This window comes from Pseudophryne corroboree, chromosome 3, assembly GCF_028390025.1.
Source record: "Pseudophryne corroboree isolate aPseCor3 chromosome 3, aPseCor3.hap2, whole genome shotgun sequence".
Taxonomy (NCBI): Eukaryota; Metazoa; Chordata; class Amphibia; order Anura; family Myobatrachidae; genus Pseudophryne; species Pseudophryne corroboree.
This window is the reverse complement of record NC_086446.1, coordinates 312737800-312762331: the sequence shown is the minus strand read 5'-3', so window position 1 is coordinate 312762331 and position 24532 is coordinate 312737800. Positions and strand designations below refer to the sequence as shown.

At 43.4% G+C, this 24532-nt stretch overlaps 1 pseudogene; it reads right to left on the bottom strand.

The window, feature by feature from the left end:
- Positions 1 to 4189: 4189 nt before the first annotated feature.
- LOC134887172 (5S ribosomal RNA) lies at positions 4190 to 4308 on the bottom strand (annotated as a pseudogene).
- Positions 4309 to 24532: the final 20224 nt, after the last annotated feature.

Here is a 24532-nt window from a genome sequence, read left to right as displayed (position 1 = left end):
TGGAGGGGAACCTTGACCACCACCTTTTGAAGATACAATTTTGTGAATTGCAGTTAACACTGTTTCCCTCTCGTGGGGGGAAGCCAGCAGGGCCGTCGGTGAGGGGGCATCTTCTCAAAGTCCAGCTTGTATCCCTGAGACACAATATCTATTGCCCAGGGATCTAACAGGGAGTGAACCCACTTGTGGCTGAACTTACGAAGGCGTGCCCCCACCGGGCCCAGCTCTGCCTGTGGAGCCCCAGCGACATAAGGTGGATTTTTGTAGAGGCCGGGGAGGACTTCTGTTCCTGGGAACTAGCTGTGTTGTACAGCTTCTTTCCTCTGCCCCCGCCTCTGGCAAGAAAGGACGCACCTTGGACTTTCTTGTTTCTTTATTCGAAAGGCTGCATTTGATAATGTTGTGCTTTCCTAGGCTGTGCAGGAATATAAGGCAAAATATCAGAATTACCAGCTATAGCTGTGGAGACCAGGTCCGAGAACCCTTCTCCACACAATCCTCAGCCTTCCATATGCCTCTTAAGTCGGCATCATCTGTCCATTGCATATTCTACAGGACACGTCAAGCAGAAATCGACATAGCTTTGACTCTAGGACCCAGTATACTCATGTCTCTTTGGGCATGTTTTATATATACATATCTCTTAAGACAGCATCTTTTTAATATATATATATCTCTATATATATATATATCTCTATATATACATATATATATCTATATTCTGCTGATAAGGTACCTGTCCACGCTGCCAAAGCGCTATAAACCCATGCAGACACAATCGCCGGTCTGAGTAGTGTACCAGAATGTTCACACTATCTGCAGGATCCCTGAGAATAGCTAGTGCTACCTTCTGTGCAAACGTGACACCCTAGGGGAAGATTCCCATCACATCCTGGCCCTAGTGGGGAAAGGATACTGCCTGAGAATTTTTTTGTGGGAAGCTGCAGTCTCTTGTCTGGAGATTCCCGCTCTTTTTCCTCGAGAGGAGGGAAATTTACCTCAGCTTTCTTCCCCTTAAACATGTGTACCCTTGTGTCAGGGACAAATGAGTCATTGGTGATATGCAAATCATCTTTTATTACAATAATCATATATTGAATACCTTTCTGCCATTTTGGCTGTAACTTTGCATTATCGTAGTCGACACCGGAGTCGAACTCCGTGTCGATATCAGTGTTTATTATTTTGGATAGTGAGCATTGTGAGACTCCGAAGGTCTCTGTGACATAGGGACAGACATAGGTAGATTTCCTGTCTGTTCTCTAATCTTTTGTGCAATAAATTCACCGTAGCACTTACACATATCCAAACAGGTGTCGGCGTTGTCGACGGAGACACCCTCTCACACACACATTTGCTCTCTCCTCCTTAGGGGAGCCTTTTACCTCAGACATGTCGACACACACGTACCGACACACCACACACACAGGGGATGCTCTATTTGAAGACCGTTCCCCCACAAGGCCCTTTGGAGAGACAGAGAGAGAGTATGCCAGCACACACCACAGCGCTATATGACCCAGGAATCACACAGTAACTTAGTGTTAACCCAGTAGCTGCTGTATATATTGTTTTTACGCCAAATTTATGTGCCCCCCCTCTCTTTTTCACCCTCTCTATCGTCTGCAGGGGAGAGCCTGGGGAGCTTCCTCTCAGCGGAGCTGTGGAGAGAAAATGGCTCTGGTGAGTGCTGAGGAAGAAGGCCCCGCCCCCTCAGCGGCGGGCTTCTGTCCCGCGATTTTGTGTAAAAATAATGGCGGGTGCTCATGCATATAACAGTGTCCAACTGTATATATGCTGCTTTTGCCAGTAGGTACTTAATTGCTGCCCAGGGCGCCCCCCCTGCGCCCTGCACCCTACAGTGACCGGAGTGTGTGGGTTAGTGTGGGCGCACAGCTGCAGTGCTGTGCGCTACGTCATATGAAGACAGAAGTCTTCTGCCACCGATTTTGACGTCTCCTTGCTTCAACCTGCCGGCTTCTGTCTTCTGACTCTGCGAGGGGGACGGCGGCGCGGCTCCGGGAACGGACGACCAAGGTTAGGTTCCTGTGTTCGATCCCTCTGGAGCTAATGGTGTCCAGTAGCCTAAGAAGCGCAACCTAGCCTACGTCCTAGAGGATGCTGGGGTCCACATTAGTACCATGGGATATAGATGGGTCTACTAGGAACCACTGGCACTTTCAGAGTTTGTGTGGGCTGGCTCCTCCCTCTATGCCCCTCCTACCAGACTCTGTTTAGAAAATGTGCCCGGAGGAGTCTGTCACAGCTAGAGGAGCTCCATAGGAGTTCTTTAAGTTTTATTATTTTTGTTAGCGTTTAGGCACAGGGAGGCTGCTGGCAACAGCCTCCCTGCTTTGAGGGACTAAGGGGGGGAGTAGTGTCCGCCCTGCAGGGTCTGAGCCACTATCTCCACTGACAGGACACTGAGCTCCTGAGGGGATCGAACGTTCGCCGCCACAGGGGATCGCTCACCCCAGCAGCATGCCTTCACCCCCTTACAGAGCCAGGAGATCAGTGGCGAGTTAGTCACCGGCCCCCCTGGCAAGCGGGGAGCTGGTGTGTAGATGGCAACAGGGTAGGGAGCGCAGTACTAACTGCGCTCCGTGGCTCAGCGGTACATAGTGCGGTGCTGTGAGGGGTGCCCTGAGCCAGCGCCTACACCCTACACAGTCCAGCAAGCCTGTCGGGGTCCCAGGATCACTGCCAGCATAATTCCTCAGGCCAGTATAATCTTCAAAAAAGAGCGGTAAGACAGCGCCATGAAAGGGGGCGGAGCTTCTCAGAGCGGACCCAGCAGCGTTCAGCGCCGTTTTCCTGCCTGCAGAAGCGCTGACAGGGAGAGCTGTCCCTCCAGATCAATTCCAGCTGCCTTGTATGGTACCAGGGGGTTGTAGAAGGGGGGGGAGGCTGTATATCTATACTGTGTAAACTATTAAGGTGCACAGTAAGTGCTGGATAAGGGTTTACCTATATCCTGAAGCGCTGTGTGTGGGTTGGCTCCAATCTCTGTCTCTCATTGCATTCTTAGGGGGGAAACTCTGCCCATTCCCTGTGTGTGGAGTGTTTGTCTCCATAAAACAATGTCCAGGGATTCTGTGTCATATGCTGCGGAGGATAATTCCTCTCAGGATGATCCCATTCCATGTAATCAGGATTGCACTGTTTTAGCGCAGGTCCCTGCAGAAGAGCCTGAGTGGTTAGCCTCTATCAAAAGCATGATTTCTCAGATTTCTGCTAGGGTTGCACAAAATGAAACTGCAACTCAGGTCTTACAGCACTCTATGGCAGTTTGGTCCAGTTCTGTTCCCTCAGGGCTTCATAGCGCACACTGTCATAAACGTGCTCTTACCTAGATTATGCAGGATGACACGGATACCGATTCTGACACAGCAGATGGTGATGGGGATGTGCTGCAGGGAGCGGCATCTCTTGCAAAAGGGGTGCAGTTGATGATTGAGGCCATTAGAGATGTATTGAATATTGCAGATACAACACCTGAGCAGGTTGAGGAGGCTTATTTCACTGACAATAAGAAAACCTCGCTAAACTTCCCTGCGTCTAAGGCAGGCATGTCCAAACTGCGGCCCTCCAGCTGTTGTGAAACTACACATCCCAGCATGCCCTGACACAGCTTTAGCATTGACTAGCAATGGAAGAGAAAGAAGGCTCTTGTGTGGGCGCACTCTTGTACTAAAGAAAATAGATTTTCAGTATTATATGGTAGAAAATATTAAAACATTACTTTTATTAATAATATTAAACCATAGTTGCCCATCCAAAAGATCCATAGGAAAATACAGAATTTTGAAAATTGTTAAAATGTTCTGGTCTCTTTATTTCAAAGAATATTTGGAAAGGTTGTAGACACTGAGTTGTCATACCCCCATTTCCCCTGACCAGTACAAAATATCTGTATTAATGGAACCGAGGGGGGTAGTAAGACAAGATATTATAGGAATATCTAATTATGATCACTCAGTTTGAGCTAAATAATGATCAATGGTCACCAAATAATAATCACACACCTGAATTATAGACAAAATACCGTAGTTGCGGACAAAAATTGAGGCACTGAACTGCAAATAAGCATGGGATAACTGGATAAGGGTAGTAAGGAGTACTTGATTTAGAATTAGTGGTGATACTGCTGTTGGTGTCCCTTCTCACATAGAGAGGGAAATTAATTCCTGCTCTACAACACCAGGTATTCCCAGGTAGTCTCCTCTCCTGGTACTAACCCAGCCCAACGTTGTTTAGCTTCCAAGATCAGACGAGATCGGGTGCTGGCAGCGTGGTATGGTAGTAGAGGATTATGTGATCTGTACACCAATGAGAGTGCACCTATATAAGAAATTATGAAAGTAAGGAATAATGAGACAAAAATAGGAAAGAAGTGGTGAATAAGTAAAGTAGGTGAAAATATGTGGATCTGCTTTCCACGTTAGGCACGGTTCTACAGTACTCCCAAAAGTAGTACTGTGCTCCGTGGATCATGGATGAGAGTCCACGAAAACCTGTGTGGCAGAGTAGTTGCCAAAAATAGAACAGCCTAGCTGTGATTTCTGGTGGTATGAGAGAGTCACAGAGATGCTACAGATCATATGGATCACCAGTGTCTTACCCCTATTGAGGTTTGGGCTATGAAACTGTATCTAGCGACGTTTTTTTCACACAGAAAAGATGTTGTTCAGGAAAAAAAGACCCTGAATTGCCATACATAGATACAGGATATCATTTTTGAGCAGCAGCATTCATCCTGTAAACATATTCTCTTAGTAACAGGAAGAGAATGCATAAATCACAATAAGTTAATGCAGAATGTTATGGGCAATGGTATTAAACTTGTGAATCAGCGCTACAGCAGAAAAAATTGTTTGTACATATTTCTCTGCATATCCTATGTGAGCCCAAATCTGGTCAAAGATATGAATGCACAACTAATGCCTCTATTGCAAATAGGTTAACATATATACAGGTTGTATATAGTCCTGACACTGAGAAACATAAAGTAATAGTAATCATAGAGATGCTAGTATAAGAGATGATATCCTGGTTTCAATTGAAGATGTAATACCAGCCCATATCACAGAGCAAAATCCACACAGAATAAATCACTTTGATATGCAGAAAATGCAGATATAATTAATGAAAAACAGATGAGAGGATAGATCAAAGGCGATAACAAATACTTTTGATATACGTCACATAATATGGTGTCCTTTTGGATATTCAATCTCTCAATTTTCCCATGATATCCAGATGTCAAACATGCAAAAAAGAGAGATAATACACATGCATGGGTGGTATTGCTTTCAACAATTAATATAAGCAACCAATGAGTGTCCAGAAAATGAAGCCTGAAGTGCTGGACCCAACTTGATAGTAGATGAGAATAGTATCTCGCCACCAATTTATCAATATTTTGTGGACGTACCGAAACTCACATTAAAATGTGTAGGAACAGGTGTATAAAGGTATCTTTAAACTGCTATTTACCACGTGATGTAACACAGAAAAAGAGCTATTTTAAGAGGGCGTACCCCACTCACTTTGGAGGGGGATTAATTCCACATATAAAGGTATCTTTCAAGCCAGGATCAGGAATGACATCAAAAAATTAATCAAAGGGTTTTTATTAAAAGTTCATAAAACAGCAATCTGATGTTTTTCTAAGTAGTTTCCACTCTCTGGTACAAAACATGCAGGTCAGATGTAGTAGACAAAAAAACTGATGTAATCCGGTTTTACACCAGTACTGTCACGTTGAATATACTCCAAAAGTGGTATCTCATAAAAACAAAAGGTAAAAAATATAACTAAAAAGAATGAAAAACTCACTACCTGGTTTTCACCAACGACGTTTCGACCTCCTGGGTCTTTTTCAAGGTGCATATCCAGGTAGTGATGGCCTCTCTATTTATGCTCCCAAACAGGAAGTACTAATTATCCCATTGCATGGTGGGAAGGAAACATTTCTTTTGTAGTGTGCAGATAATTCAAAAGAAACCCAATAGTACAATACATTTAATAGTAAAACATCCTTTTATCATTCCTAAAAGTTATTTGTAAAGTATGCGTGGTGGGAACTTATAAAACGATATCTGAGAACCGCTATGACGGACGCCATGCGTTCCGTCATGCGTTCCACCTAACCGGAAGTGGAACGCCGTGCGTTCCACGTTGCGTTCCATTTACCGGAAGTCCCCTTGGCGGCACTTCCGCACTGATCGAGCAGATGGTGGATAAAGAGTTGTTCTATGCTGAGCTAATATAAATCTTCTTCTGCTGATATATATAAGTTAAATGTGAGGAATATCATAATGTATTTAAACTGGGAACTGCAAGTGCGGGATCACGTGTTTCCACCTTGCGTTCCACCTGGCAGGAAGTGAGGCGCTTATGCGTTCCACACAGCGCCTGACTTTCCATGAAGTTGTTTAAAATTGATTTCATCAAGCAATATAAGTCTTCTTCTGCTAGTATATATAAGTTTAAATATGAGGAATATAACAATGTATTTAAACTGGGAACTGCAAGTGCGGGATCACGTGTTTCCGCCTTGCGCTCCACCCGGCCGGAAGTGAGGCGCTTATGCGTTCCACACAGCGCCTGACTTTCCAGGAAGTTATTTAACAATGATTTCATCAAGCAATACAAGGAATACAAGATATTAATTTCTTCTCTGTTGAAAACCAAAAAACTCCCACAGACCATTTAAAAGATCAGGATAAATGTATTAAATGGAAGGATAATCTGTGTACCTCCTCTGTGTCAATAATTAATCAAAGGGGTCTCAGATGACAATAAGCTGAATTTATGGCAAATGGTTCTATTGTCTTAATTATTCCAAAAGAGAAACACTATTTAAATGAACCATTTTAGTTCGAAATCAGAGTTTAGACCCTGAGGAATTAGGGTATTTAATTTGAACATCCAATGCATTTCTGCCTTGGCCAAATTACCTTCCGTATCCCTATCCCTCCAGTTTGGTCTAACTTGTTGAATTCCCAGAAAGGAGGATATTTTCGATGTAGAGCATTTATGTATCTTTAGAAAATGCTCCGATAGAGTGTGTGTAGTTACGCCTTTTTTAATATTGCGTATATGCTCTGATACACGAGTTTTTAATGCTCTTCCTGTGCGTCCTACATATAACAGACCACATTCACATTTGATCAAATAAACAACGTTCGTAGTATGACACGTTATGAAATCATGAATTTCATACTTAATATTATTTACTGTGAAGGAAGTAATCTTGGATGTTTCAGATGGTATGGTTCTGCAAGGTATGCAGATTCCACACCTGTGAAAACCTTTTGTGCGTATGGGATTAAACGAATCAAAAGGTAGAGAACTTCTGACTAAATGGTTTTTCAGATTGTTGCTCTTTCTATAAATAAACCTTGGTTCCTTTGGGATTATCTCCTTCAAGATTGGGTCTCTTAACAGGAGATGCCAATGGTTTTTGATGATGTTTTCTTGTTTTTTATAATCAGCCCCAAAACCTGATATAAAGGCCCAATCGGTAGTGCTCGTTTTGATCTCCAATTTATTCTGGGTTTTTTGTAGCAGTTGTTTCCGTTCTATTCTGGATACCTCAACCTCTGCTTTCTCTATCGTTTCTTTCTTATATCCTTTGGATAAGAATTTGCTTTTCATGATTTCTTTTTGTTCTTCATAATGATGGTGTTCACTGCAGTTTCTTTTGAGTCTAAGAAACTGCCCTTTTGGTATTCCTTTTAACCAAAGGGGGTGATGTTGACTTGCAAAGGGAATTAAACCGTTGCAATCGGTGGGTTTATTGTAACTTTTGGTGTGTATTACATTATCCTTAATGTAGATGGTGAGATCTAAAAAGTTAATCTGTTCTTGACTGATCGTAAAAGTGAGTTTGATATTTAACTCATTGGAATTCAAGTTAGTGCAGAATGTATCTAGATCATGACGATCACCCTTCCATATGAAGATGATATCGTCGATATAACGGTGCCATGTCACCAAGTTCGCGCCGGCCCTTGTGTTGTTCCAAATTGCATCAGCCTCCCACCATGACATAAAGAGGTTAGCATAGCTCGGCGCGAACTTGGTGCCCATGGCTGTTCCTACTTTCTGAAGAAAGTAGTCCCCGTTAAAGAAAAAATAATTATTCTCCAAAATGAATTGAATGCTATCCAAAATGAAATCAATCTTATCCGGAATCATATTTGATCTTTCTAAATGCCATTTTATGGCCTTCAGACCATCCTGATGGTTAATGATTGTATAGAGGGAAGTGACGTCAGCCGTTATCATGAAGAAACCACTTTCCCATCTTATCTTTTCTAATCTCTGGATGGTATCTGTGGTATCCTTTAGATGTGATTTTCCTTCTGTTACAAGAGGTTGAAGATAATGGTCTATCATTTCTGATAGATTGGTCGTCAGACTCCCTGATCCCGAAATTATGGGACGTCCGGGTGGTTTGTCTGGGTTCTTATGAATTTTTGGGAGCGTATAAATGGTGGGTGTTTTGGGGTGTTCGATATTAAGAAAACCATACTCCTTTTTAGTTAGGGTGCCTTTCTCTAGGTACTTATTGATAAGTTTGACATAATTGTTTTTAATCCTGATAGATGGATCTGATTTTAATTTTTGATACGTTCCATTGGAGTTGAGCTGTGAGGTTATTTCCCTAACGTAGTCTTCCTTATCCTGTATTGTAATTCCCCCACCCTTATCGCAGGGTTTGATTACAATATCAGTATCATCTTTCAGTGATTTGATAGCAGTTCTCTCTTTCCTTGTTACATTTTGATGATAATTATGTCTCCTCTTCTTGGTTGACTTCATTTTACGCACATCTTCTAAGACTGACTTTGTGAAACTTTCCACCATGCAACCCTTGACATGAGATGGAAAGAAGGTGGATTTTTTCTTAAAGGGAGTTGATTCCTCAAGCTCCTCTGTATTTACCTCCGGCTTATTCATAGAGAAAAAATTTTTAAGAGTTAACTTCCTGGAGAATTTATGTATATCTATGTGAGCATCAAAGGAATTCGTTTCTGAAGTTGGGGCAAACTTGAGTCCCTTCTGTAAAATCTTTTCCTCATCTTCTGTGAGGACCCTCGAACTTAGATTAAATATTTTCACTGAATCATTATTGGTGGCCTGATCGATAGAGGTAGGTGTTCTTTTATTAACGATGTTGGTCTTTTTTCTCCTTTTCTTCTGTCCGCCCCTCTTTCCTCTCTTCCTGGGGTTTAGTACCTTGTATTCCTCGGATAGTCTCGTTGTCCTAAAAAAGATCCTCTACCTCATCTGTTTTTCATTGAATATTGTTTTGATCTGTTATTTGGACTGATCTGCAGAGGATTTAGATTGGGCTGACAACTTTTTGCGCCAGGAATTTACACTACTGTGTTTTAATATTGTCTATTGTAACGACCAACATCGTTAATAAAAGAACACCTACCTCTATCGATCAGGCCACCAATAATGATTCAGTGAAAATATTTAATCTAAGTTCGAGGGTCCTCACAGAAGATGAGGAAAAGATTTTACAGAAGGGACTCAAGTTTGCCCCAACTTCAGAAACGAATTCCTTTGATGCTCACATAGATATACATAAATTCTCCAGGAAGTTAACTCTTAAAAAAATTTTCTCTATGAATAAGCCGGAGGTAAATACAGAGGAGCTTGAGGAATCAACTCCCTTTAAGAAAAAATCCACCTTCTTTCCATCTCATGTCAAAGGTTGCATGGTGGAAAGTTTCACAAAGTCAGTCTTAGAAGATGTGCGTAAAATGAAGTCAACCAAGAAGAGGAGACATAATTATCATCAAAATGTAACAAGGAAAGAGAGAACTGCTATCAAATCACTGAAAGATGATACTGATATTGTAATCAAACCCTGCGATAAGGGTGGGGGAATTACAATACAGGATAAGGAAGACTACGTTAGGGAAATAACCTCACAGCTCAACTCCAATGGAACGTATCAAAAATTAAAATCAGATCCATCTATCAGGATTAAAAACAATTATGTCAAACTTATCAATAAGTACCTAGAGAAAGGCACCCTAACTAAAAAGGAGTATGGTTTTCTTAATATCGAACACCCCAAAACACCCACCATTTATACGCTCCCAAAAATTCATAAGAACCCAGACAAACCACCCGGACGTCCCATAATTTCGGGATCAGGGAGTCTGACGACCAATCTATCAGAAATGATAGACCATTATCTTCAACCTCTTGTAACAGAAGGAAAATCACATCTAAAGGATACCACAGATACCATCCAGAGATTAGAAAAGATAAGATGGGAAAGTGGTTTCTTCATGATAACGGCTGACGTCACTTCCCTCTATACAATCATTAACCATCAGGATGGTCTGAAGGCCATAAAATGGCATTTAGAAAGATCAAATATGATTCCGGATAAGATTGATTTCATTTTGGATAGCATTCAATTCATTTTGGAGAATAATTATTTTTTCTTTAACGGGGACTACTTTCTTCAGAAAGTAGGAACAGCCATGGGCACCAAGTTCGCGCCGAGCTATGCTAACCTCTTTATGTCATGGTGGGAGGCTGATGCAATTTGGAACAACACAAGGGCCGGCGCGAACTTGGTGACATGGCACCGTTATATCGACGATATCATCTTCATATGGAAGGGTGATCGTCATGATCTAGATACATTCTGCACTAACTTGAATTCCAATGAGTTAAATATCAAACTCACTTTTACGATCAGTCAAGAACAGATTAACTTTTTAGATCTCACCATCTACATTAAGGATAATGTAATACACACCAAAAGTTACAATAAACCCACCGATTGCAACGGTTTAATTCCCTTTGCAAGTCAACATCACCCCCTTTGGTTAAAAGGAATACCAAAAGGGCAGTTTCTTAGACTCAAAAGAAACTGCAGTGAACACCATAATTATGAAGAACAAAAAGAAATCATGAAAAGCAAATTCTTATCCAAAGGATATAAGAAAGAAACGATAAAGCAGAGGTTGAGGTATCCAGAATAGAACGGAAACAACTGCTACAAAAAACCCAGAATAAATTGGAGATCAAAACGAGCACTACCGATTGGGCCTTTATATCAGGTTTTGGGGCTGATTATAAAAAACAAGAAAACATCATCAAAAACCATTGGCATCTCCTGTTAAGAGACCCAATCTTGAAGGAGATAATCCCAAAGGAACCAAGGTTTATTTATAGAAAGAGCAACAATCTGAAAAACCATTTAGTCAGAAGTTCTCTACCTTTTGATTTCATTTAATCCCATACGCACAAAAGGTTTTCACAGGTGTAGAATCTGCATACCTTGCAGAACCATACCATCTGAAACATCCAAGATTACTTCCTTCACAGTAAATAATATTAAGTATGAAATTCATGATTTCATAACGTGTCATACTACGAACGTTGTTTATTTGATCAAATGTGAATGTGGTCTGTTATATGTAGGACGCACAGGAAGAGCATTAAAAACTCGTGTATCAGAGCATATACGCAATATTAAAAAAGGCGTAACTACACACACTCTGTCGGAGCATTTTCTAAAGATACATAAATGCTCTACATCGAAAATATCCTCCTTTCTGGGAATTCAACAAGTTAGACCAAACTGGAGGGATAGGGATACGGAAGGTAATTTGGCCAAGGCAGAAATGCATTGGATGTTCAAATTAAATACCCTAATTCCTCAGGGTCTAAACTCTGATTTCGAACTAAAATGGTTCATTTAAATAAAGTGTTTCTCTTTTGGAATAATTAAGACAATAGAACCATTTGCCATAAATTCAGCTTATTGTCATCTGAGACCCCTTTGATTAATTATTGACACAGAGGAGGTACACAGATTATCCTTCCATTTAATACATTTATCCTGATCTTTTAAATGGTCTGTGGGAGTTTTTTGGTTTTCAACAGAGAAGAAATTAATATCTTGTATTCCTTGTATTGCTTGATGAAATCATTGTTAAATAACTTCCTGGAAAGTCAGGCGCTGTGTGGAACGCATAAGCGCCTCACTTCCGGCCGGGTGGAGCGCAAGGCGGAAACACGTGATCCCGCACTTGCAGTTCCCAGTTTAAATACATTGTTATATTCCTCATATTTAAACTTATATATACTAGCAGAAGAAGACTTATATTGCTTGATGAAATCAATTTTAAACAACTTCATGGAAAGTCAGGCGCTGTGTGGAACGCATAAGCGCCTCACTTCCTGCCAGGTGGAACGCAAGGCGGAAACACGTGATCCCGCACTTGCAGTTCCCAGTTTAAATACATTATGATATTCCTCACATTTAACTTATATATATCAGCAGAAGAAGATTTATATTAGCTCAGCATAGAACAACTCTTTATCCACCATCTGCTCGATCAGTGCGGAAGTGCCGCCAAGGGGACTTCCGGTAAATGGAACGCAACGTGGAACGCACGGCGTTCCACTTCCGGTTAGGTGGAACGCATGACGGAACGCATGGCGTCCGTCATAGCGGTTCTCAGATATCGTTTTATAAGTTCCCACCACGCATACTTTACAAATAACTTTTAGGAATGATAAAAGGATGTTTTACTATTAAATGTATTGTACTATTGGGTTTCTTTTGAATTATCTGCACACTACAAAAGAAATGTTTCCTTCCCACCATGCAATGGGATAATTAGTACTTCCTGTTTGGGAGCATAAATAGAGAGGCCATCACTACCTGGATATGCACCTTGAAAAAGACCCAGGAGGTCGAAACGTCGTTGGTGAAAACCAGGTAGTGAGTTTTTCATTCTTTTTAGTTATATTTTTTACCTTTTGTTTTTATGAGATACCACTTTTGGAGTATATTCAACGTGACAGTACTGGTGTAAAACCGGATTACATCAGTTTTTTTGTCTACTACATCTGACCTGCATGTTTTGTACCAGAGAGTGGAAACTACTTAGAAAAACATCAGATTGCTGTTTTATGAACTTTTAATAAAAACCCTTTGATTAATTTTTTGATGTCATTCCTGATCCTGGCTTGAAAGATACCTTTATATGTGGAATTAATCCCCCTCCAAAGTGAGTGGGGTACGCCCTCTTAAAATAGCTCTTTTTCTGTGTTACATCACGTGGTAAATAGCAGTTTAAAGATACCTTTATACACCTGTTCCTACACATTTTAATGTGAGTTTCGGTACGTCCACAAAATATTGATAAATTGGTGGCGAGATACTATTCTCATCTACTATCAAGTTGGGTCCAGCACTTCAGGCTTCATTTTCTGGACACTCATTGGTTGCTTATATTAATTGTTGAAAGCAATACCACCCATGCATGTGTATTATCTCTCTTTTTTGCATGTTTGACATCTGGATATCATGGGAAAATTGAGAGATTGAATATCCAAAAGGACACCATATTATGTGACGTATATCAAAAGTATTTATTTGTTATCGCCTTTGATCTATCCTCTCATCTGTTTTTCATTGAATATTGTTTTGATCTGTTATTTGGACTGATCTGCAGAGGATTTAGATTGGGCTGACAACTTTTTGCGCCAGGAATTTACACTACTGTGTTTTAATATTGCAGATATAATTAAATATATCTATAGCTGTAATGTGGCTATTTGTGGGACGCATCCACACAATAGATAGGGCTTACGAATCCTCAAACCAGATAGACAGGTCAGAATTTCGTCAGGTGAGAAGAGATGGTGCCATGAGAGTGTTGAAGGAACGGACCCCCCTGTGGAAGACGCGTTTCACCCCTATGGGCTTGTTACCTTCCGGATAGCATTCTCTGACAGCAAAACTGTGTCAGGGCATGCTAGGATATGTAGTTTCACAACAGCTGGAGGGCCGCAGTTTGGACATGCCTGGTCTAAGGAATTAAACGCTATATTTGAGAGAGCCTGGAAAAACCCAGAGAAAAAATTTCAGATCCTTAGAAAGGTTCTGGTTGCTTTTCCCTTTTCTGAGCAGGATAGGAAAAAATGGGAAAACCCGCCCATTGTTGACGCGTCTGTTTCCAGACTGTCCAAAAAGGTGGTTTTACCCGTTCCAGGATCTATCGCGTTAAAAGAACCGTCTGAACGCCAAATTGACACTGTGCTCAAATCCATATACACGGCTTTGGGGGCGATACTACGTCCTACTATTGCCTGTGCGTGGATTTCTAAGGCTATAGTAAAGTGGTCAGGCACGTAACTTGAAGATTCAAATACAGTGGATAAAAGTGATGTTGAATTATTTTTATGTAACATTCAGGATTCTGCAGGATTTATGGTGGAATCCATTAAAGACCTGGGTTCGATGGCTGCAGGGATATCTTCCATGTATGTCTCGGCTCACAGGGGACTTTGGCTGCGCCAGTGGTCTGCCGACGCGGAATCCAGGAAAAGTGTAGAGAACCGGCTCTACACACAGGTCAGGCTCTCTTTGGGGAAGCGTTGGATGCGTGTATTTCCACGGCAACCACGGGTAAGTCACATTTTTTTCCCTCAGCTGCGTCTGCTACGAAGAAACCCTTTTCTGCAGCTACGTCACAGTCCTTTCGGACTGTCAAATTAAGAAAGTCCAAGCCATCTAACACCTTCTTTAGAGGAGGTCGGGCAAAATCCAAGAAACCTGCTACTGCAGGTTCCCAGGAACAGAAGCCCGCTTAAGGTACGTGGACCAGCGCGGCCTGGAGGTAGGGCCGGTGGGAGCGAGGCTCAGCCGATTCAGCCACGTCTGGGTGTCGTCCAGCCTGGACTCCTGGATGCAGGAGATTGTGTCCCAGGGGTACAGGCTGGAGTTTCAAGAAAACCCACTTCACCGATTATTCAAATCAGGCTTGCCAGTTTTGCTGGCAGACAGGGCTGTCCTACAAGAATCCATTAAAAAATTGGAAGAGTCACTGGTCATTGTACCAGTTCCACCGCATCTGCAAAACAAAGGTTACTATTCGAACCTTTTTGTGTTACCAAAACCAGATGGTTCGGTTAGGCCCATTCTGAACTTAAAATCACTAAACCCCTTTCTGAGGGAGTTCAAGTTCAAAATGGAGTCTCTAAGGGCTTTGATATCCGGTCTGGAGGAGGGGGAATTCCTGGTATCCCTAGATATCAAGGATGCGTACCTCCACATTCCAATTTGGCTGCCGCATCAGGCATTTCTCCGATTTGCACATAGTCATTTTCAGTTCCAGGCACTGCCATTCGGCCTCTCCACGGCATCGAGGGTGTTCACCAAGGTGATGGCGGAGATTATGGTTCTCCTCTGTAGACGGGGTGAATTTAATCCCATATCTGGACGATCTGCTAATAAAGGCATCGTCCAAGGAGCAGTTGTTACAGTCCATTGTTCTCACGACTTGTCTGCTCAGGGAACACGGTTGGATCCTGAATCTTCCAAAGTCACATTTGGAGCCAACCAGGAGGTTGTCTGTTCTGGGAATGATCCTCGACATGGAAGTGCAGAGGGTGTTTCTTCCGGAGGAGAAAGCATTGGTGATACAAACAATGGTCCGGGATGTCCTGAAGCCGGCCCGGGTTTCAATCCATCAGTGCATTCGCCTTCTGGGGAAGATGGTAGCCTCTTACGAGGCTCTACACTACGGGAGGTTTCATGCTCGGCCGTTCCAACTGGATCTCCTAGACAAGTGGTCGGTATCTCATCTACACATGCACCAGAGAATACGTCTGTCACCGCAAGCCAGGATTTCACTCCTCTGGTGGCTGCAACTACCTCACCTTCTGGAGGGCCTCAGGTTTGGGATTCAGTACTGGGTCCTTCTGATCATGGATGCCAGTCTCCGGGGCTGGGGCGCAGTCTCTCAGGGAGAACCCTTCCAAGGAAGGTGGTCAAGTCTGGAATCCGGCCTGCCAATAAACATTCTGAAACTAAGAGCCGTCTACAGCGGTCTTCTCCAAGCTGCCCATCTTCTGCAAGATCGGGCCATTCAGGTGCAGTCGGACAATGTAACGACGGTGGCTTACATAAACCGACAGGGCAGAACGAAGAGCAGAGCTGCAATGTCAGAGGTAACCAGAATCATCCTCTGGGCGGAAAAACACGCGTTGGCGCTGTCAGCAATCTTCATTCCAGGAGTAGACAACTGGGAAGCGGACTTCCTCAGCAGACACTATCTCCATTCAGGGGAGTGGGGACTCCATCCGGAGGTGTTCGCGGAGGTAAAAGATCTTTGGGGTGTACCTCAAATAGACCTGATGGCCTCTTCTCTCAACAAGAAGCTTCGGCGGTATTCCAGTTTGAGGGACCCACAAGTTGTGGCGGTGGACGCCCTAGTCATTCCGTGGGTGTTCCAGCCGGTGTACACGTTTCCTCCACTTCCACTCGTTCCAAGAGTTCTAAAACTCATAAAGAGAACAAAGGTTCAGGCAATCCTCATTGCTCCGGACTGGCCAAGAAGGGCTTGGTACGCGGATCTACTGCTAGAAGAGCCGAGGCCGCCTTCCTCTTCGGGAGGACCTGCTGCAACAGGGGCTGTTCACTTATCAAGACTTACCGCGGCTACGTTTGATGGCATGGAGGTTGAACGCCAGATATTAGCTCTGAAGGGCATTCCAAACAAGGTTATTCCTACCCTGATCCAGGCTAGCAAAGGAGTAACGTCTAAACATTACCATCGTATTTGGGAAAAATGTGTCTTGGTGTGAGTCCAAAAAATTTCCTACGGTGGAGTTACAACTGGGACGGTTTCTCCTCTTCCTGCAAGCAGGTGTGGATATGGGCCTCAGGTTGGGATCCGTAAAGGTCCAGATTTCGGCCCTATCCATTTTCTTCCAGAAACAATTGGCTTCCCTCCCTGAGGTTGACTTTTTCTGAAAGGGGTTCTGCACATCCAGCCTCCCTTTGTGACGCCTACGGCGCCCTGGGATCTTAACGTGGTGTTACAGTTCCTACAATCTGATTGGTTCGAGCTTCTTCCATGAAGATAGAGCTGAGCTCTGGACACGTCCGCAGTTTCTTCTGAAAGTTGTGTCGGCATTTTATATCAACCAACCTATTGTGGTGCCAGTTGCTACTGACTTCTCAGTTTCATCAAAGTCCTTGGATGTTGTAAGGGCTCTGAAAATCTATGTGAAGAGGACTGCTCGTCACAGAAAATCGGACTCTGTTTGTCCTGTATGATCCCAAGAAACTTGGGTGTCTTGCTTCTAATCAGACTATCTCTCGCTGGATCAGGTTCACTATCCAGCATGCGTATTCTACGGCAGTATTGCCGTGTCCTACATCTGTTAAGGCCCACTCTACTCGTAAGATGGGTTCTTCCTGGGTGGCTGCCCGGGGTGTCTTGGCCTTACAGCTTTGGCGAGCGGCTACTTGGTCTGGGTCGAACATGTTTTGCAAAGTTCTACAACTTCGATACTTTGACCTCTGAGGACCTGAAGTTTGGTCAATCAGTTCTGCAGGAGCCTCTGCGCTCTCCCTTCCGTTCTGGGAGCTTTGGTACATCCCCATGGTACTAATGTGGACCCCAGCATTCTCTAGGACGTAAGAGAAAATAGGATTTTAATTACCTACCGGTAAATCCTTTTCTTGTAGTCCATAGAGGATGCTGGGCGCCCGCCCAGTGCTTCGTGATCCTGCAGTGGTTACTTAGTTCAGTACGGTTTAGTTACTTGGTAAGTAATATTATTCAGCCGTTTCTGATGTTTCAAGCTCGTTAGCTTGGTTTGCCTTGTGTGTGAGCTGGTGTGAATCTCGCCACTATCTGTGAAAAATCCTCCTCTCGAAGTTGTCAGTCTCCTCAGGCACAGTTTTTAGACTGAGTCTGGTAGGAGGGTCATAGAGGGAGGAGCCAGCCCACACTCTCAAACTCTTAAAGTGCCAGTGGCTCCTGGAGGACCCATCTATACCCCATGGTACTAATGTGGACCCCAGCATCCTCTACGGACTACGAGAAAAGGATTTATTGGTAGGTAATTAAAATCCTATTTTCTCTTACAGCCAGTAGGGGACACTGGGATACTCTAAACACACTGGGGATGTCCCAAAGTTTCCCTCCTGGGCGGGAGAGAACCGAGGAACCTATAAAACCAAGGGGCCAAACTTTGAAGCTGAAGCCGCAAACGTTTCAAACGTGTAAAACGTAACAAATGTATGAATTCTAGACCAAGTGGTTGCTCGGCAGAGTCGAGTCGTGGACTAGCAGCCCACGACGCCCCCACGCAACGTGTAGAGTGAGCAGAAATGGATATCGGCGGTCGTCCAGCCTTTGTTCAAATAGGCTTGGCGTATCGTTAACTGAATCCAATGGGCCAAGGTCTGCTTCGTAGCTGGCCACCCCCGACGTGGAGCATTATAAAGCATGGCATTAGTCTTTATGAGAGGTGCTGTCCGGGTCACCTAAATCTTCAAAGCCTGCACCACATCCAGGGTAGAAGGCATCCCAGAATCCTCCTGTAAGGATGTGACCACAATAGGCTGATTGATATGAAAAGCTGAAATGACCTTTGTAAGAAAAGCTGCATGTGTCCTCAATTTCGCTTTGTTGTCTTAGAAAATTAAGATACCCTCCGGGCTGAAGCCATAACCAGGAGAAAAACAGTCTTCCAGCCAAAGGATTCTGGGACGCCTTCTAACCTGGATGTGGTGCAGGCCAAAGTATTTAAAATCCACTTCCTCCAAGGGCTCAAAAGTAACTGGACTTGAAGGAAGTCGAGCACGAAATTCAAATCCCAAGTTGCAGTGGCTAGCACAAATGGAGGTTGGACTCTGAGAACTCTTTGTAAGAATGTCTGTACTTCCGGCAAGAGCACCAGACGTTGTTGGAAGAAAATTGATAGTGCAGACACTTGCACCTTCACGGATCCCAGACGAAGTCCGGAACCCAGTCCCGTTTGAAGAAACCGCAAAAACAGAGACAGGCTAAAGGAGTCTGTGGGAAAACTCTTCCGTTCACACCAGGCTACATAGTACTGCCAAATGCAGTGGTAATGGGATGCTGTAACCGGTTTATGTGCCCGCAACATCGTGGGAATCATGGTCCTTTACTCTTCAGGATGTCTACCTCAACAGCCATCTCGTTAAACGCAGCCGTGGTATGTCGGGATGAACGAAGGGTCCTTGTTGCAGCAGATCTGGATATAGCTGAAGCGCCCACCGATTGTCCGCCAGAAGAGAGCGCATGTCAGAAAACCAAGGCCTCCGAGACCAATCTGGGGCTGCCAGAATCAGTGATTAGCTCTCGTTTGATTCTTTTGAGGACCCGAGAAAGAAGAAATGGAGGGAATACTTAGACATGGTCGTACGGCCAAGGTACTGCCAGAGCGTCCACTGCTTCTACTTGAGTCTCGTGTTCTTGACATGTATTGAGGAAGCTGATGTTTTGCTGTGACGTCATGAGGTCCACCTGTGGACAACCCAATCAGCTTACTAGAGCTTCAAATATTTCCGGGTGAAGAGCTCATTCTCCTGGATGGAGATATTGACAGGGAGTCTGTTTCCCAATTGTCCATGCCCGGAATGAATACGACTGAGAACTACCTGCATTCTGCCCACTGCTGAATCTGTGCTGCCTCTTGCATGGCCATGCTACTGCGTGTTCCACACTTTTTGTTGTCGTATGCGTCAGCCGTGGCATTATCAGACTGAATCTTCACCGCTCTGGAGTGAAGAATGTGGGCGCCCTCCACAAGGGCATTGTAGATCGCGCTCTCAGTTCCAACACATTTATCGGCAAGACCAACTGCCTTGGAAGTGTGAATCTAACACAACCGTGCGCCAACTTCTGAGGCTGGTGTCCATCGTCATGATAGTCCAGTCCCGTATACCGAACCGCCTGCCTGCTGTGCGATGTGTGGTTAGAGCCACCAAAGGAGCGACACACTCGTCCAAGGAGTTAAACAGACCAGCTGCTGTAGATGTAGATAAGATCCCGACCATTGGTGTAAGAGGTCCAACTGGAAAGTATGTGAATGAAAACGGCCGAATTGCAGGGCCTCGAAAGCCGCTACAATCATCCCCAGCAAGCGAATGCACAAGTGGACTGTTACTGTTCGTGGGTTCAGAACTTTCTGAACCAATCGTCGGAAACTCAACGCCTTGTCCTCTGGTGGGAAGACCATCTGTCCTTTGGTGTCCAGTATCATCCTGAGAAACTGGATATGCTGTGATGGCTGAAGAGTGGATTTCTGAAAGTTGATTATTCAACCATGATTCACTAAAACATTGTACGTTAAGAGCGTGTGCTCCTGGAGGAGCAGATCGCATGGAGCCTTGAGTAGGAGGTAGTCTAGGCATTGGATAATCGTATCCCGCAATGATAGGAGGTGAGCAATAATCAGACATTATATTGGTTAACACTCTGGGTGCTGTGGAGAGCCCGAATGGTAATGCTCTCAACTGAAAATGATCTTGGTGTACTGCAAATCTGAGGAAGGCCTTATGCGGTTCCCATATCAGGATGTGCAGTTACGCGTCTTTGATCTCCAGAGATATCAGAAATTCCTTGGGTTCCAAACTTGCAAATACCGAGTTGATCGACTCCATCTTGAACCGATGTTAGGCAAGAAATTGATTCAGTGACTTCAGGTTTAAAATTGATCTTGCCGTACCATCTGGTTTTGGTACTACGAAAAGATTGTAAAAGTAACCCTTCTTTCGTTGGTGAGGTGGGACAGGCATCAACTCTGCTGATTCTACCAAGGCTTGTATTGCATCCTGAAGAGCTAAATGTTTGATAGAATGGGAAGACCTGTCGTGAAAACTTTTCCCGGTGGTAAACTTTGAAATTTTGTGCCTCTTGGACATGACACTATGAAACCATGCATCTTCGGATATTTGAAACCAGACACTTTGAAAATGTCAAAGATGGGCTCCCACTGTATCTGAGCCCCGATGGGAAGGGAGACGGTCATTCCACTGTCTTTTCTGCAGGCTCAGGGTCCTGGCGCTGAGCAAGCACCGACGGTTTGCCGCAGTCTCTACCTCGTACTCAAAAGGTTTGCGTAGTACGAATGAAGCCAAAAGATGTTCTAATAGAGGAGCGTTTAAAAAGTAGATTTGCCGACTGTGGCTTGTGAAATCGTGTCTAATATTTTCCCAAAAAGAATATCACCAGTAAACGGAATTGATTCAGCTGCCCTTTTAGACTCCGCGTCCACTTGCCATGAATGTAACTAAAGCACTTTCCTGGCAGCAATAGTCGATGCTGAGATTTTCAAATTGACTTGACCCATATCTCTAGCAGCTTCTTCTAAGTACATAGCAAATTCTTTAATGTGTTCCGCTAGAATGATTACATCCTCAACTGGAACGCCCTCTTCCAAGTCTTTAATCAACTTAGTGGCCAAGTTTCCACTGCCTTGTTGACCCAAGTACTAACTAAAGTTGTTCTAAGTGAAACACCTGCTGCCGTAAAAATGTAATTTAACATTGTGTCCAATTTACTGTCATATGGGTCCTTTTAAAGAAGTTGCACCCAGAACCAGCAACGCTGTCTTTTTTGACATCCTGGAGAGAGAGCTAGAGAAAGGGAATCCACTAGGGAGATTTTTCCCATTTGTTTTTCATAGCAGCTGGAAAAAGGTAATTTTATCAGAAACCTTTTTGGCATCTGAAAACGCTTGTCTGCTGGGTTATTCCAAAACTTGGGTACTTTGATTCGTCAAGCTTCTTGGAAGAGGGATAAGTGACTGATTGCTGTTTTCTACCAAATAAAGCTGTGCCCGGTGAGTCCGGTGACAGTCTCAGAAATGTTTAAGACCTGTCGAACTGTTAAAATAAGGGGTTTAACTCCCTGAGAAGGTTGTGGAGGATTTATTTCCTCAGTGTCGGTGATCTCGCCCAACTCCCGATCATCATCCGCTTCATCTTGGGATAATAGTTCCTCTCCTGATTCATCCGATTGAAGAATTTGCGGTATCGGAAGCTTCTTAGCGCGAGACGATGTCTGGGACTGCTTCGCGTACGTATCTAGGAGCTTTGTGAGGCCATCCACCAATTTGGCAAGCCCTGCCACCCAAGGCGGTTCTGTAAAAAGAGAAGGGGAGACTGAACCATGCTGAGGGTCCTCTCTCTAACAGATTCACGAGTCTTGCGCAAAGCAGCCAACTCCGTATTTAATTGCGACATAGTTCCCGTGAGAGGAGCTGCCCAGGGGGCGAAATTGGTGTCCTGTGATGTACCAATTGATATGACCTCCGAAGCACATGCTTTACAAAGGGAGGATTCATCTGTGTGTGCTTTCTAATTACATTTCACACATAAAAAGCTTTTGCGACTCCTTAGCTGCTGATCCCTTGCCCCTCATTGTACAGGACATAGGACAGACAGACACACACACACACTTGCACCTGTCCCTGTGGAGAGAGAAGATAAGTGTATCAACTAATAACGCTACCTATAGCTGAGGAGTGATTGACTGGCAGAAAGCTCACTCACTGACCCCCTTGCATCTATATCAACTAGGTCACCCAAACGCTATCTTGAGTGAGTGCCTGTGTTGTAGCGCTGAAATAATGGGATTTTCCCGCTTTTAATACTCCATGTTCCTAGACAAGTGGAAACACCTGCACGCCTGACTGGAGCTATCGCGCTGTGAGACTTTGCTGCAGTGACTCACAAACCGCCTATTCCTCAGTCCCCCCCCCCCCCCCCTCTGTTTGGCACGAGGGAAGGAGAGGAGACCGTGATGTGGAGGGGAGAATGACCACTGTGCACTCAACGCTGGCGGCGTGTGTGAGCTGTACGCAGGGTGCCGAGATAGGTGAACACTCTCACCATTCTGGAGCCTCAGGAGTTATGCGGCCGCTCGGTAGAGAGACAGTGCTTCTCTGACAAGCGCTGAATCTCCACTGCAAGAGCTGACCGGAAACTGGACCCCACGTCTCAATATAAGTGGTGAAGGGTCTTCTGATTTTAAAAGTCAAATAAGAGTAAAACAAAACTGAAGTAAAGTAAACTGAGCTGGAGCTCAATCAGCGTGGTCTTCTCCCTCGGCACAAATTCTAAACTGAGGGATGATGGGTTATAGGGCGAGGAGCTTATTTCACTTCATTAATTTAAAGTGCCCAGCTCCTTGTACCCACTGTTTATACCCCAGTGTCTTCAGAGTATCCCAGTGTCCTCTAGTGGCTGTAAGAGAAATTGTCTAAACCTTTTTTCTTTCTGCAACTTTATTATGATACTTCACACAACTTCATTTTAAAAAAAATACACTTTAGGGCATTAATAAACTTAATTCTGAAAAATAAAGCATTACTATATGTTGCCTATACTTTATTTAAAGCACACTTTGTGTTTTTTGTTTTGGAGCATAACTGGGCAACCAAACTTCCTAAATCCATATTCGAATTGACTCTAGGAGAGGTTTGAATTTAGCATTGAAATATCCACGGGAAAATAGAGAAACCGGTATCTCTGAGCTGGAGGTGATTGGTTCCCATCCTATATTGTTAATGCAAAGCTATTTTACATTTATGCATGAGAAGTGGTGGGGAGCTTCTAACACCCCATATTGACACCTGAAATAAAGGTGGGGCTAAATTAAGCCATTTTATGACCGAAAACAAAGTTTTAATTCCTTAAAAGGAGTCTGAAATGGCAGAAGGGGTGCACTTGGATGTGGATATATATTTGCTTAGATTTTTCCATCTTTCCCAAGCCAAACTATAGCATTCATATCATTTCCAAATACCAGGAAGTATAAGTCAATTTTTAAATTTGCTGGGTGGACTGACATTACAATGGTGCCAAACCTTTGCATTGGGGATGGACATCCAGTGAGACTTGTCAATGAGCCCTCCTTGTATAGATACTAGTCTTCCTTTTTTTTTTTTTTACATTTTGTTTATTTAATTTTAGTTAAACAAAGCAAGTAATAAAACACGTAAGAGAAATAAAAAAAAATAATGGAAACGCAGGAAGCAGGAGAAATTACTGTTGAAAGTCACAAAGTGGAAATGCATATTACAAGTCAGAATGGGTTTAGTATGAAATACCTACAATCAAAATCCTGACAACAATTGACACTGTCAAAATCCCGACAAGATCAAAATACTGACATTTAAAATGTCGGCAGGCCAAACAGTCGACACAAGCGTTCCATTTATTTTGTGTCATAGGCCGACATGGACACCGTATAAGTACCGTGTTCCCTCGCATGGCTTGCGCTTGCCATGCTTCAGACACAGTTATATTCCCCCTCCAGGTCCACTGGTAAAGTAGGAACAAGTCTGTTTCAATTAAAAATCATGAAATACTCATGTCGACATTTTGACTTGTCAACATTTTAAATGTCGGTATTATGACCTTGTCAGTATTTTGACCATATATATTTCTGGAGTAATTAGTGTTGACCACTAGTGGGTACTACATTAAAAAAGGAGCTTAGTATGTGGCGCACTCTTTTGAAATGATTATTTAATAATAAAATATAACTTTTATTTCATAATATAAGATAAATCTCTAAATCCAGGCATGTAAGTATATATAATAGCCTGAGAGTGAAACCATTATAAAATCATTACCCCAATTTCAAAATATTTAAATAATGGTTAGTTTACCAGTATAGTGGGGGCAGGAGAAATTATA